The sequence below is a fragment of the Equus asinus genome, chromosome 5 (genome assembly GCF_041296235.1).
Source record: "Equus asinus isolate D_3611 breed Donkey chromosome 5, EquAss-T2T_v2, whole genome shotgun sequence".
In the NCBI taxonomy this organism is placed as follows: Eukaryota; Metazoa; Chordata; class Mammalia; order Perissodactyla; family Equidae; genus Equus; species Equus asinus.
This window is the reverse complement of record NC_091794.1, coordinates 33880721-33895434: the sequence shown is the minus strand read 5'-3', so window position 1 is coordinate 33895434 and position 14714 is coordinate 33880721. Positions and strand designations below refer to the sequence as shown.

At 39.0% G+C, this 14714-nt stretch overlaps 1 protein-coding gene across 21 annotated transcripts in view; it reads left to right on the top strand.

The window, feature by feature from the left end:
• Positions 1 to 14714, top strand: part of LPP (LIM domain containing preferred translocation partner in lipoma) — a 655109-nt gene that overhangs the window by 304494 nt on the left and 335901 nt on the right. The window lies entirely within an intron of this gene.

Genomic DNA, 14714 nt, shown 5'->3' with positions numbered 1-14714 from the left:
ACCTCTGACACCACTAGCTCATCCCGATCTCTCCCTTCTCTGCATCCTGACTCTGTTGACTGGGTGGTGTGCTGTAGTGACATGAGCCTAGGGTTTAGTGCCAGGAAGCCCTGCCCTATTTCTTACTGGTTGCATTATCCATCTTCACATGCAAAATAGGAATGATAACTTAGATAGTTATTTTAACGATTAAGATAAAGCGTATAGAGTATGCAGTAGTGTCTGGTTCACAGTAAAGGCTACAATGAATTGGTTAATGAGTAAATCAGTTAATTATGTTTTATTTCTCTGCTCCTTAATATATGCCTTTTTGTGGACTGATGTAAGTATATCATATACCTCCAAACTATATATCATAAAGCCAGAATCAAATATGACATGGGGGATACCTGTAGAAATCACTTAATATCACACGTTGTAGAGCCTCAGATTTGAATGGATCATAATCCAGCCCATCTTTCTTGTGATGTGGAAATGAGGTACTCAGATTTTTTAAGTGAATTCCCAAAGTGACACACTTAGTGGAGAGCTGGCCCCAACCCTAAGTGGAGGCTTTTGGACTCATAGGCCTGAATTATTTGTATTCTTCTCTTGTTTGTTCCCCTTTTAGAAACTATCTGAAGGCTAAATCACAACTCACATTCCTACATCACCCATAGTCTTTATCTCATTGATGGATACTTGGTTGATATTTGTGGATTGATTGATTCATTCTTTGACTAGGCAGTAGGAATTCTCTGGAAACATCTATGGAGCACATACTATGGATAGGCTTATCACCCTTTTGATGCTGTTGTAAACATGCTAACGGTTTACCATGTACCACTTCTGTGCACTGACTCAGGGTGGTGGGGAAAGGAAATGGGAGAGGAAGTTATATACATCTTGAGCAAATCAAGCTTTTCTATTTTTAGTCCTCGTTACTGTTTGGAAAGTACAGCCCCTGTTCATGGCAATCTGGCATGTGTTTCCTTAGGGCCATTTCAAAAAAGAGGAAAAATAAATATGGGAATTTTTTGTAGTGAAAATAGTTACTCAGTGAAATCGCATAAGTTCCTTCTTTTTCTCTTGATGAAACCTCAAACCCACTAGGCACAGATTCCTCAACCTCAACTATGCATGTCAAAGGCTCCTGCAGAGTGGGAGACTGGAGTCAGCAAAGCCTAGAACAGTAAGATGTGCCCTTGTTCCTGAGACGGCAAGGCAAGGAAGGCAGGCGGAAGGAATGGAGGCACTCTTTCTTGATCAGTGGATGGACAGCTTGCCCAGCTACCAGATTGTTGCCCCCTGGAGAAAACTGAACGTGGACTACGCAGATAGAGAGACATACAGCTTATAGCCCTTTGCTTAAGCTGTTCCTTCTGCCCGAGTATCTTTCTCTCTTTCTGCTGTCTGTGTCTGGTAAAAATTCCCCTGAATGACTTACAGCCACTCCCTCAATTCAAGTAAATGAACTACTTCTCTTTAGTAGTTTTGATGACAGTTTTGGGATTTTCTCAATCTGAGGCTGTATTAGTTACCATTAGGGAACAATAAAGAACTTTATGAAGGAGAATAAAATTACCTGATCTCTATGTAGATGGATTTCTACCATAGATCAGGACTTGACTGGTCCGAATTGGTGATGGTAGAATGGCTTGGGGTCGACTGCAGGAGTCTAGTGAGGCAGAAAAGGGCTTGAGCTGGAGCTATGGCCATGACCATGGTGAAGGGGAGCTGGGGTCCAGAGCAATTTGGAACAAGAGGGCTACAGGAAATGGACGAGTCCAGTATGCTTTGCAGGATCCTGACTTTTTTCAGGGGAGAAGTATTTGCTTCCTGTCCTAGTGTTTGACAAGTAGAATGATCCTTTGAAAAATCAGAACTTTGAGGCAAGTGTGATGTGAACTTTACTAGAGGAAATTTTGATATCACTGAGCAAAGATTGCCCCTCATTAATGAGAGAGACTGTACAGTCTCCAGACGTAAACAGCTCTGCCTAGATAACATTGTGGCGGTAGGGTGAGAATAATACATTGCTATAATTAATGCTAATTTGTGGATATTGCTGTATTGTTGTCATTGTTTTTTAATTGAATATGTATTAAGCTCCAACAGGGTGCTATGAATAATGCCAACTTATAATTGATTTATCAGATCGCTCAGAAGACTTTATAAACACCAATAAGTGAAAACTCACAGCACCCCTTCGAGGTGGTAAACATCGTTGCCATTTCTACAAATGAGGAGAAGTGAAGTAGGTTGTGTTTGTTCTGCTGGCATTGTGGGTGAGAACACAGAACTGTTGAACAAGAGAAAAGTGTTTTCCCTGTTCCTGGGAATTGGGTTAGAATATATTAGTAAAGAATTCTCCTTAAATGCATTCAGAGTTGTGGGATTTTAATTAAATTGTTCCAGTTATTGTTAGCGCTTGCATTAGTACCAGGCAACCAAATCCTAGACCAGCAGATTTCAAATTTAGTGTGGGAAAGAACTGGGGGAGGGATGAAGGGCTTGTTAAAGGCGAATTACTAAGCCTTGCTCCCAAAGGTTCAGATTTGGTAAATCTGGGAGCGAGATTAAGTCAGAAGTTTCCCTTTCATGGCCATCTGAGGTGCTTCTGTCCTGAGAGGAGGCTCAGCTTCCCTTCAAAACCCCAGCCTTTTCTTTCTTATGGGACCTGTCTTTGGCCACCAAGATGTAGCCTCACCCTGAGACCAAGACTTTTCATTTCATAGCTGTAGGGTCTCCTAGAACTCACCTAGGACGTCCTGTAATCCTCTCGTTTATAGAGCATACTAGCCAACATGTATAGAAGACCTACTGTATACTTTGCATTCTACTGGACACATGTTTCCCAGGTTGGAACCTTATCCCACCTGGTTTTCAAAATGTCCCTGTGTGGTTTCTATTATTATTCCCCTATTTCATAGGAGGACACTAAAACCTGAGAGGTGCCATGACTTGGTCAAACACCTCACTACTTTATATCCTTTTAATTTAAATCCAGATGGGGGCCCGGTTTCCACTTTGAGTTTGAGCCACAGATGGAACAAAGCCTCTAGACCTGGTTTAAGTGGAATAGATCATAAAGAAAAAAGTTCACACTGGAACAGGGGAGAGGAAGGAAGGGAAGGGAGTAGTGACCGACTCAGGTTTTCTTTCTTCCTCTGTTATTTGTCTGGTTCTTTAATATAGACGAGGTAGTATTGCTAGGTAAATAGTAGTCATTTAATTATTGCTTGACTCTGAAAATTATATGAAAAAGGAAACATTTCTCGGGAAAGGCTGAAGTGAGGTATGAGCAGAATTCTGAGCTGGAGAAAGGATTTTTAAGTTGTGATAAGAATAGCGAGGCTGGAGACCGATCATTCCTTGCCTCCTTTAGGTTTTCTTCAGCCTCTACCTAGGGAAATGACAGTCTTTTCAAAGCAGTCTGTTAGTTTGTATTTCTGAGGTCAAAGGCAGAAATGTTTGTCATCTTGTGGATTCACATTCACTCCCAATTAAGGTGAGATCAGTAGCTTTCTGATATGGTCCCGTACTCACTTTTTATCAATGGTAACCTTTTTCATAAAAATAGGAATTCCTGCTGGGAGTGTTGTTAATGTAAATTGTGCGCTGCCTAGAATATATGTGATTCACACCATGTGTTTGTTCCCACATCAACACTAAGTCCCAAGATACAATTACCCTGCCCACTCTCTCCTTCGTCATGGGGACCGTGTTTGTCCTTTAGATATCTATCTGTACTCTGGATGCCAGCCAAGCTCCTTCTCTGCCTAGGGTTTGCACACCTGCGTAATCTGACCACAGCTGACCCTTTGAGTCTGATCTTCCTCTATTTTTACTTAAAAGAACACTTGCATTTGCCAAGTGTTAGTGCACATTGCAGCATTCCTCCTATATCTTTATGCTCATATGGTAAATATCTTAAATTTTTTTTTCTCCATCCGAGATCTTCTTAATTCTTAGTGCATCCATGCAGCTCTCTCTGAGTTTTCTATTTAGCTACTCTCTCTCTCTCTCTCTCTCGTGTATGTGTGTGTGTGTCTGTGTGTGTGTCTGTGTGTCTGTGTGTGTCCTCTAGCATCTTGTGTTTCATATACTTTAATATTGACCTGTCTGTTTTGAGCCCTACGATATGGTTATTTTTGCATTACCGAACCTCTTTAATGCAATTGTAAGCACTTGGAGGGCAGAGAACCACTGATTTTCCTTCCTTCCATCCATCCATCTTCCCTTTCTTTCCTTCCTGCTTTCCTTCCTTCCTTTCTTCCTTCCTTCCTCCCTCCCATCCTATCCTTTCTTTCTTTTAATGATTCCTGTCCTTCATATCAATGTGTCCTAAATATTTGATAAATGTTTATGGAAAAGTGAATGAAAACTGCTAAATGAGAAAGGAGAAGGCAAAAGAGAGGATGGGGGCTTAGCTTTTAACTGTAGTCACAGGCATGACCTATTCTGTGGTAATCTAATAGGTCTAGATAATCTCCCTTTGATGCTTGAAGGCAAGACCTTTCCCCTTCTACATTTCCAGCCTAGTGTCATGGAAAGTACAAGAGCTAGAGCTTTGGAGTGAAACATTTGAGTCCCAAATTCCGGTTCTTCTCATCACTACTTGAGTGACTTGGAAAAGTCTCTTTTTCTTTGAACTTTAGCATCCTCTTTTGTAAAATAGGAATAATATTACCTACTACTTTCCAGGATTGCTGGGAGAATCCAGTGAGATAATATTTATGAAAGTGCTTTTCTAGACTGAGGCACTTCTCTGTTGACAGTGGCATGCAGAGGGAGCCATGATTTTCTTTTCCCATGTTCTCGGAAGGAGTTGTGTCCCAGGCTGTGTATACTAGACTAGGTAACTGACTAGTAATGCTACTGGCACATAACATATTGCCCAGAGTGTGTTGGGACAACAGTTTCAACCAAGAGAAAATGATGAACAGATTTGGGATGATTATTAGTGAGCTAATGCTTCTTTTATTGTTAGAAAATATGATTCCTACCATTTTAGATAATTTCCCCCACATCTTTTTCATTCTTAGCCATTGAGATAAGACATGACGTGTGTTTTGTCTTTTCCCCTCCTGCCTGCTTGCTAGGATGTTGTCACTCTCACTTATCTTTTTCCATTTCCATTAATCAGCTAGTGACTCTCAAAACAATGTAACCAAATGCAGCTTCCTCTATAAAGTTGTTATCGGTGACCATTTTTTGAAACGGGTATTTCAAATTATATCTTGTTAGTATCTGATCTGTATCTTCTGTATTTTCAACTATCAAAGAAACACTTACACTAAATAGAAACAGGTTAATCTGGTTCCAGTAAGTGGCTATAAGTGAAAAAAATATCATCACCACCAACAGAAAATTTTAAGCTCCTTATAATGTTACATAGGTTACATTTATGCGACCTTGTTAGAATAACAGAACTTTTAAACTAGAAGAAAACATAAAGATTAGGTCTAAACCCCTCATTTTACTGTTGAAAAAAAACAAGCTTAGAAAGAAAAAGGGATTTGCCCCAGTCACGCTACTGAATTATGGCAGAACCAGGGCAAAATGCCCAGTTTATTGTTTCTCTACCGTCCTTACTTATGCGTCCACCTCCATGTTCACTAAAAAGAATTCTGTGGTCACACTGGATAGGTAATAAGTATCACTTTTTTGGGGTCAATCTTTCTAAGTTTTCAGAGTTCTCTTCTGACATTAGCATACTTATAGGTTTATTGGAGAAAAATGCCAATACTGTCTTCTGTTACTTGACGGTGAGTTTTGAACAGGAGGACTGGGACCACGAAACATTGATTCAAGTCTTCTTGTTGCATCCTTATCACTTGGCTCTTTGACCATTAGCAAATCACTTCAGCTTTCTGGTCCTTTGTTTCCTTTTGGTACAATCATGGGATCGTAATAGATGCCAGCAAAGATTCTTCCTGTCTCCAGTGTCTGTGACTCTAAGCATCTCCACCTGTCCTGACGTTACTGTAGCACTTGTTTGCACCAGTGTGTCCATGTAGCATTCTGAGCTGGCTTGAGGATGGACTCTGCTCCGTGTCTAACTTGTTGATCTTGTCCCACCAGTGAGACTGGAAATCCTCTGACAGCGCTTGTGTTCCTTTTTCCTATAAAGTTTCCTCATCTGGAAGGTGGGACACGAGTAACTTTCCACTTATTTCATAGGTTCTTAAAAACAACAGTTGAAATGATGTATGAGATATTGCTTTGGAGAAGATGTTTCACAGTATAAGGTGTTCAGGTTTTAGTTCTATTTCAGCCCCCTCCCTGAATTATTACCCCATATAGCTAAATAACCTCTTTGGGGGAATTTTATTACCTTGAAATGAAAATGTTGGATTAGCTGCTTAAATTCCCCTTCCAGCTCTAATAGGTCTAACTCGTGAGCCTGAGTTACCTTTGCTATGCTTACCATCTATACTCTATTCATACTTTCTGAAACATCGTTTATCTGCAAGTCCTGATTGATGCTGCTTAGCACATAGAATCAGAGCCACAAATGTTTAACGGAATTTCTCACCCCTTATCCACTTCGATGGCATGACCCTTTGCTTTATAACTCTGACTACCTGACATGAAATTCTTGACATGGGAAGTGAACACTTTCTTAGGTTTTCAATTTTGGTAACATTTTAGCAGGTCACGAAAAGATGCAAGGAGAAAAAGTTTGAGGATGATAAGCCAATATATAAGTTAACATCGAATTTCTAAGTATTCAAACCTTTGTTTCTGTTTATTTCTATTGAGTTGTTGAATAACGTGAGAAAGTGGCTTCTGAAATTTATTAGGCCCCGACTCATCGGCCCTGTATTATCATAATGCAAAATAAGAAAACTATTTTACATGAGATTTTAAAACAAAATCAATAGCAAAAATACCTGGCATGGTCTATTTTCTACTGTATGCTACAGTGGGGACCAAAAATTATTTTAGTCAGTCTATTCAATTCATAGGTTCAAACAATTATTGTTCTTCTCTCCCCTTCCCCCAAATTAATATTTCCTTACTGGAAAACCAAACTGTTTTTTTCTCTGCCTTTTAAAACTTGTGGTACTTATATTATTTTGTGTTAATTGTATTGTGCAAAGCATTCCTGGGAAAGTTTCCATGATCCTAGATGATTTTGTGGATATCTTTATAGATATTTCACTTGGATGGTACCCTCTATTTACATACACACAGGCACACACAGAGTGCAGAAAAGGCAGCTTGCTATAGTGTTTACTAAACTATGTATGTGGACTGACTGACAAGGTGGCTCTTCAGGATCCTGTTTCTCCATCTATCGCTTGCCTAGAAAATCTGCAACAGTAATTTTCAAACTATCTTTTGTAGAAGTGCTTCAGGGGACATTGCTGAAGGCAATGGGGAGGACCCAGTGAGTGGAACCCTAGGCTTCCCCTGCTTGTACTTGAACCTGAGCAGCTCTGTGTTTATCTATTTTAAATAACGGGGTTCCAGGTAGGATTTCCTTTTCACCAGAGGCTTCTGCTGCTTTAAAAAAGACATACCAGGGGCCAGCTCCATGGTATATTAAGTTCCACGTGCTCCGCTTCAGTGGCCCAGGTTTGTCAGTTCAGATCCTGGGCACAAACCTATGCCACTCATCAGCTGTATTGTGATGGTAACCCACATACAAAATAGAGGAAGATTGGCAACAAATGTTAGCTCAGGACCAATCTTCCTCAGTGCACACACACAAAAAAGGCATACCAGATGTCTATTTTACTGTCAAACAATTAATATTCTTGTGGTTATACTTAGAGTTCTTATTTTATCAATGGATAGATGGGTAATATATGTATTTTTTCATGTTACCGTGTAGCCATTCTCATTCAAATTGACTTTTATTTTAATCGTAAGGGGCTACTTTAAGAGTACATTATCAATATTATTTATATTTTATAAAGATTAGAATAAAGCTACTATTATACTTCGAATAGTAAAAATATTGTCTCAATTTTGAATGCTACAGTGTTTGCTCCCAAGGTGGCTTTTGGAGGCACTGTTCCACTGCCCTTGACCTGTGGGGTCAATGAATCTTCTAAGATAATAAGGAGACTCAGGTTTTAGCCTGGTTTTGCACATTAGAAAAGTTGAGTTGTATTTCTCTCAGCCATTAGATAATAAGCATCTTAGAGAAGAGAATTGTTTTTGTTTTTAAGTCATGATTTTATAGAGAATCTCAAAGAACATGGTATATTTTGTATCACTAGGCAGAGGTGAAGGTAATGTATACAGTAGACTGTAGACCTCATGCCTTCTTTAGACTGCATGCTACTTAGCACAAACTGTTTCCCAGAGCAGCGTAGGAGAAGAGCCATTCACACAAACCAACAGGAGAGTTCTCCTCTGAGCATTGCTATCCTAGAGAATTAGACAAAGAAGACTCAGTTATCAGATCAGCTGGGTTATCAGTAGCGTCTTCATGGAGGAGAATGCATTTGGTCAGATAGATGACTTGGAACGGCATGTCCTTCAACTAAATGAGTGGGAAGGAGAGTGCACAACTCAACATGAACAAAAGCATTTTTTTTCTCTTCCAACATATTGGGTCTCATTCAATAAAGTGACGTTTCTATTAGACAAAATAGGCCATATTTTCTATAATTCCCACTACTGAATGCTGCCTTTCTCAGACTGACATTAACTGAATCAGTGTGATGCAGGTGCTCATATTATATAGCATGGGGGATTATATTAAGCAGCAATGCTACTGTTTCCATCTTTATTTTTAGCCAGATCTCTCTTACCCATTATTTGGATTGTCTGTTGGTATTTTCGTGGCATCATTAACCATGTAACATGACGTAGATTGCTTTTAAGATAAAAGTTTATAAATTCACTTCTGTTCACACACACACATACACACATGCACACACTTACTCTTTTAAATGTTCATTGTGTTAGAAATCTACTTAGAGCAGTGATTCTCTAAGTGTAATCCTCAGACCAGCCCCATCAGCATTACCTGGGAACTTGTTAGAAATATAAGTTCTTGGGCCACACCCAAGATCTAAGGAATCTGAAACTCTGGGTGGGGTCCAGTGATCTGTGTTTTAACAAGCGCTCCAGGTGGTTCTATACAGGCTAAAGTTTGAGAACCTCTGATCTAGAGTTATGTTCTTCACAATTAATTCATAGCGTCATCACATGTGTTAAGAAGTACAAGAGCCTCATAACTGAAGCCCCCAGCAGTGAGTTTTACTTTGAGTCAAAATATTTTTAGAAATTATATAGTCAATTGTATGTCAGCCAAAGCATTTATTTTGAGGCTATGGTCAAGGTAATAATTGAGTAGTTAACATTTATTGAATACTTATGATGTGAGCAGTACTTGACATGTATGAACTTGTTTAATCTTTACAACTGCAAGATGAACTGAGACCCAGAGAGTTTAGGTAATTTGCCTAAGGTCACAGAACTGGCGAGTGGCAGATCCAGATTTCAAAGCCCTACAGTCTCACTCCAGAGACTTCACCACTACCCTGTTTGTGTTAGGATAGCTTTGGGAGGAAAATTTAATTAAAATGATCACAAACAAAAAAATCCGTTGATTATATACTTAGCCTCATCAAAGATAGAAAGATGATAGATAAACAAAAAACAGATCCTTAATTTTGTTGTTTATAGATAGTATAGCTTTTTTTAATCCCTTTTGTTATTGCCAACTGTTGTTTTTCTTACTGATATTAGACATAAAGGAATAAAGAACTTAACTGACCATAAAAGAAAATAAAAATAAAATGAAATTCATGCTGCGTTCTTAATGCTTAAGTAATACCATTGAAAAGAAAATCAAAATTGTATGCAAAAAAATGTACTGTTTTGGGTTGTAACCTTCTAGGTTTCCTTAAGATGAAATAGTTTTATATTCCTAAGCTATCAGGGCAAGCTTTTGTTTTCTAATGAATCACAAAACAAAGCCCAGGCTTGGGTAGGAGCTGGCAGTCCCTTGGTGTTACACCTGGAGTCTGGAGGAAATTGTTGAGCTTGTGAAACACGATTTAAAAATCAAGGGTTTAGTATTTCTACCATCAGGTTTTCTCGCTGATTATTTGGTTTCTTTCTCAGGTCTGTTTTGAGCAGTCACATACAAATCTTGGCTCTTCAGATCCCCCTTCTGTGCTGTGTCAGTGAGATTGCTTGGCCACATCAAAGATTCCGGAGGTTGTTGCTGATTCGGTCAGGCTCATGCATATTTTGAGTCTGACACTGGGTATTGGCTCTAATTCTAGGATGTAAACGTCTTAGAGGAAAGACTGGTTCTTAATTAACTAGACAATTCCCTTTGATTGTTTGTTTTTCTTAACAGCTTGAACAAGAATTCCCTTTTAACAATGTTGATTTGATCTTCAGGTTCCTGATGTTTTTAATAGCAGAGGACTTTGCAATTAGTCCTGTTCCCCTACCTCAAAATGGAAATGAATACTTAATAAATAAATTGTTATTATGCTATGCAGGATCCATTTATTTCCATTCATTAATAATGAAGACTCTCACCATTTTGCAACCACCAATGCAATAATCAATTCAAGTAGGGTCATCTCTGGATGGTAAAACCATTGGGTGAAAGGTTCTTGATGAGCAGAAGATTAGCAGAGTCTCAAAGTATTATCTCACAGATGGTTTATTGATTTAAAAGGGAAGAGGTGCTTTTACAGTGGAGAAATATGGTGGACACCACCTTAGTCAAGTCATCAAACTTGGCATCACCAAACTGGGCCGAACTGATGTTGTGAGTTTCCTGATGTGATGCAGTGGGAAAGATACAGTATTAAGCATGTGATATCCCCACGAAACTTGTTTAATCTGAATCTAATCATTAGACAAAGGCAGATTGTTGAACGTTTTATAAGACACTTGGCCTGAATTCTTAAAAAAAAAAGTCAGTTTCATGAAAGACAAAAATAGGCTAGGGACCTGTTCTAAATTAAAAGAGACTAAAAAGACATGTCACTTCCATGTGTGATCTCTGGTTGGATTCTGGATGGACATCAACAACAACAGATAAAAGGACATTGTTGTGACTGCTGGTGAAACGTGAGCACGCATGTATATTAGATAGTACTGCACCCATGTTAAACTTCTTAGGCGTGATAAAGGTATTGAAAAATTAGGCATTCTTAGGATATGCAAACTGACGTATATGGAGGGGAAGTTTCTGCTACTTTCAAATGGTTTAACTGCAATAACAAACATCTGTATGTATTCTGTTTATTATTAGAGAGAGAGTGAGCACAAGTATGGCAAAGTGTTGGGCGTTGATGAATCTGGGTGAAGGGTTTGTGGGTGGAGTTCATTACGCTACTTGTTCAACTCTTATAAAAATATTTTTTAAAATAAGATATTTAGATATAAAGAAAAAATGAATAAATAAATAAATACAAATGAATACTCTTCATAACTCACTACTGGTACTCCTTGTCTATCACCTGTAGTTAGTGGATTAGCAATATTTGAGTACAAGCACGACCTATCTAAAGTCAGACTTTTGAAAATGGCCTCATATGCTGTACATTTTGGTTCTGGGTTCTGTTTTACAGTCAATTCCTATATATTTACAATGGGGGAGTCATCACCCTGTAATTCTACTAGTGATGCTAAGAATTATGATTTTCCAAGTTATAATAAGCCCCAGTTCTGGTTTGAATAGTTTTTGTTATCTACATATTTATTGAATGAATGAAAATAAGTTTCTTACAGAAAACAATATCTTATGAATGGCTTATTCATGCAGGTGTTGTAATTGTTAGTAGAAGGACACAGTCACTGGACACCTTTTATTCTCCACCTCTCATCCTCTCGTGCACTAGCTGTTGCTGCAACAACCACTTCTGCATAGATATGACCTGGCAGCACCTTGCCTCTGCTGCAATACCTTTCTCCAACTTTCTGTCCTGGGGCTTCTCTGCCACCATCTACTTCTTGGGACAAATGTGAGGGAGTTTATAACCTCATAGGCAATCCCCAGCCGATGGAGAACTGGAGCCTGAGGATGGATACTCTCCAGTCCTTCAATACTGTTTCTTGGGATTGATTCCCCAAATAAATGACCTGCACTTAAGCTTTTGTCTCTGGCTTTGCTTTTTGGAAGAACCTGGACTAAGACAGTGGAATCTCTCTAGTTATGTTTGAAGAGTATGAGAATTGTTATTATTACTATGACTGCTTTATAGCTGTTCATGTGGTATCTAGAAAAAGCCTTAAGCAAAGAGTCAGGAGAATCTTCTTCATTGTTATTTGGGCTCAGGCAGGTCATTGAGCCATCAGGTGACTGGTAAAGCTACAGTGAGAGAGAGTTAAGGAGAAGACTTGTAGGTATGTATGTAGGATTCTGTCAGCTGGTTACAGGACTGCGGCTTCTGGTATCTAGTATAAAGTGTGGAGAGTAGCAAGAGAGTTCCTGAATCTAAAGGTGCTGAGAGAATAGATGAGAGTACTGAGAGAAGGATTGGTGGTGGGACTTGGGCACGACTTCAGTTATTTGAACTGAGACATAAAATAGACACTCCATGGTGAGAAAGAGGCCTGTTCTATTCCATAATGGAGATAAAAATGGAGGGAACAAAGCTCTTATCAGAAGGTCAAGTAGAGCAGCAAAGGGAATCTTGGTGCAAAATCCCACAGTATTAGGCTGGAGCTTACTAAATTGCATCAACCTAATAAGAGAAACTAAAATAGGGGATAGTTCCAACTCAGAGGGAAGGGTAAATAAGGAGCTGGATACCAGTTGAAGTCTTACCTGCACAGGCTGGTTGCGCACGATAATTACGTGTTTCACTGCATAGCTCAGGGTAATTCTGTGACTTTTGAGTCTCTGTAGTCAGATATCCCAGTGACTTAGGGCAGGGGCCGTTGAAGTGCTTTCTGCTAGAGTAAAGTACAGATTTTGAAGACCTGATTAAATCCTGTCTCTTTACTCATACCCCAAGGGAACACTTAATGAATGATGCTCCCCTTAAAAAGAAGAATAATTAACAATAGCTATATTATTCATATTAATTTATAGTTACTGGTTGCTATAATTAATGCTATTTATGAAAATCATCATAATTATAGCACTTTACAATTTACAAAGTATTTTCCCATCCATTTTCTTATCTGAATCTTGTAACATCCCTCTGGCTTGGGGAGGGCAGGGTATGTTCTCCTAGTTTTATGGATGAGGAAACCATGGCCCAGGGAAAAAATTAACCAGACTCCAATCCCCCATCCCTACCAACATGTGGTGCTAGCTATGGGTATATGGAAAAACACCTACAAATTCATGTTTATTATAATGTTTTATATCTGCATGTAAGAGAATGAGGTGCATACACTTCTCAGTTGCCTTCCAACACTATAATGTCCTGCTTTGCCTTGTTGTACTAGGACCCATTGCCAGAATGTTCAGGTGAATTTTAAATGTTAGCAGGATTTTTTCTTTAAAACACCACAATATTTTATAGTTATTAATATGCATTGGAATAAGGATGAGATCACCTCTGATAGAGAGATTAGCACTTTGAAAACATGTGTTCCTAGGACAAAGACCCACTGGCCTTATAGGGCTTGGTCAAACGGGAAATTCAAACTCTGAGAAAACATAACCAACCTGTCATTTCAGTTTTTCCATTTTTGGCTATGGCTGGGGAACTGAGGAAAATGTCTCAATTTTCGCAAAGTCAGCCTTCAGATGTGGGCCTTACAGTGTGAAATACACAGACACATACTCGTGTGCACACACGCACACTGAGCCTTTTGGTTCTCTTTCTATTTCCCACTGTGTACTTTGTATGTTAGAGCATCTCCTGTTCCTGTTGTACCTCCAGGTGCTTTTACCCAAAAGATATTGATATGAAAAAGGTTACTGGCTAGACCTGTTGCAGAGTCTGTCATTATTTATTCATTTATTTACTCAAAATATTTATTGAACACTTCCGTGGATCAGGCCCTGAGCAAGATTCTGGGGAAACAGCAAGGAGTGAAACAAAGTCCTTGCCCTCATGAAGCTTACGTTCTCCTGGAGAGACTGAAGATAGACAGCCAAATATGCATAAAAGATAATGTTGGACAGTGATAGATATTATGAGAAAAAATAAACAAAACTGGGTGAGGGGTTAGAGTGCCAAAGCAGGGTCATACAAATATATCCAGAGTGAGAAAACGAAGAGGAGGCTGCTTTATATTAAATAGGTTCTAGGACTCAAGAAAGGTAGTGGGGAGCAAGCTACCAGGGGAATAGGAACAAGTGGTATTAATGGGCGATTCTATTATGCTATCATTGCCTGATGCTGCATAGTCACTAAAAAGATAAATTTACCTAGAGAATTGTAAGATTTAATGCTGGCTTGTCAGAGTACCCTATTTTTTGTTGTTGCAGAGGATATTCTGGTTTCTTGGCTCATGCTTTTTCTAAACTCTTCCAGACCCTATCCTGATATTTAACTTCCTTAGACAAGTTCAGTGGAGTTGATTAGATTACGCTGACTTTCCATTATTTCATTCGGATAGGGTCTTGCTGCAGATACACTTTTGTTTCTTGGTGGAGTTTTATGAGACATCCCCATTACAATCCATGATCATCATTATTGTGTCACCTTAAAATATTATTGTAATTCACCCTGCTTCCAAATCTTAGGATCCCCTCACTTTATATTTCCTTGCCTTTCACTTCAGGCAAACTGTTTATCTTGGTTTTCCCAAGCCTGCTCACAGTTCTTGGGAATGCC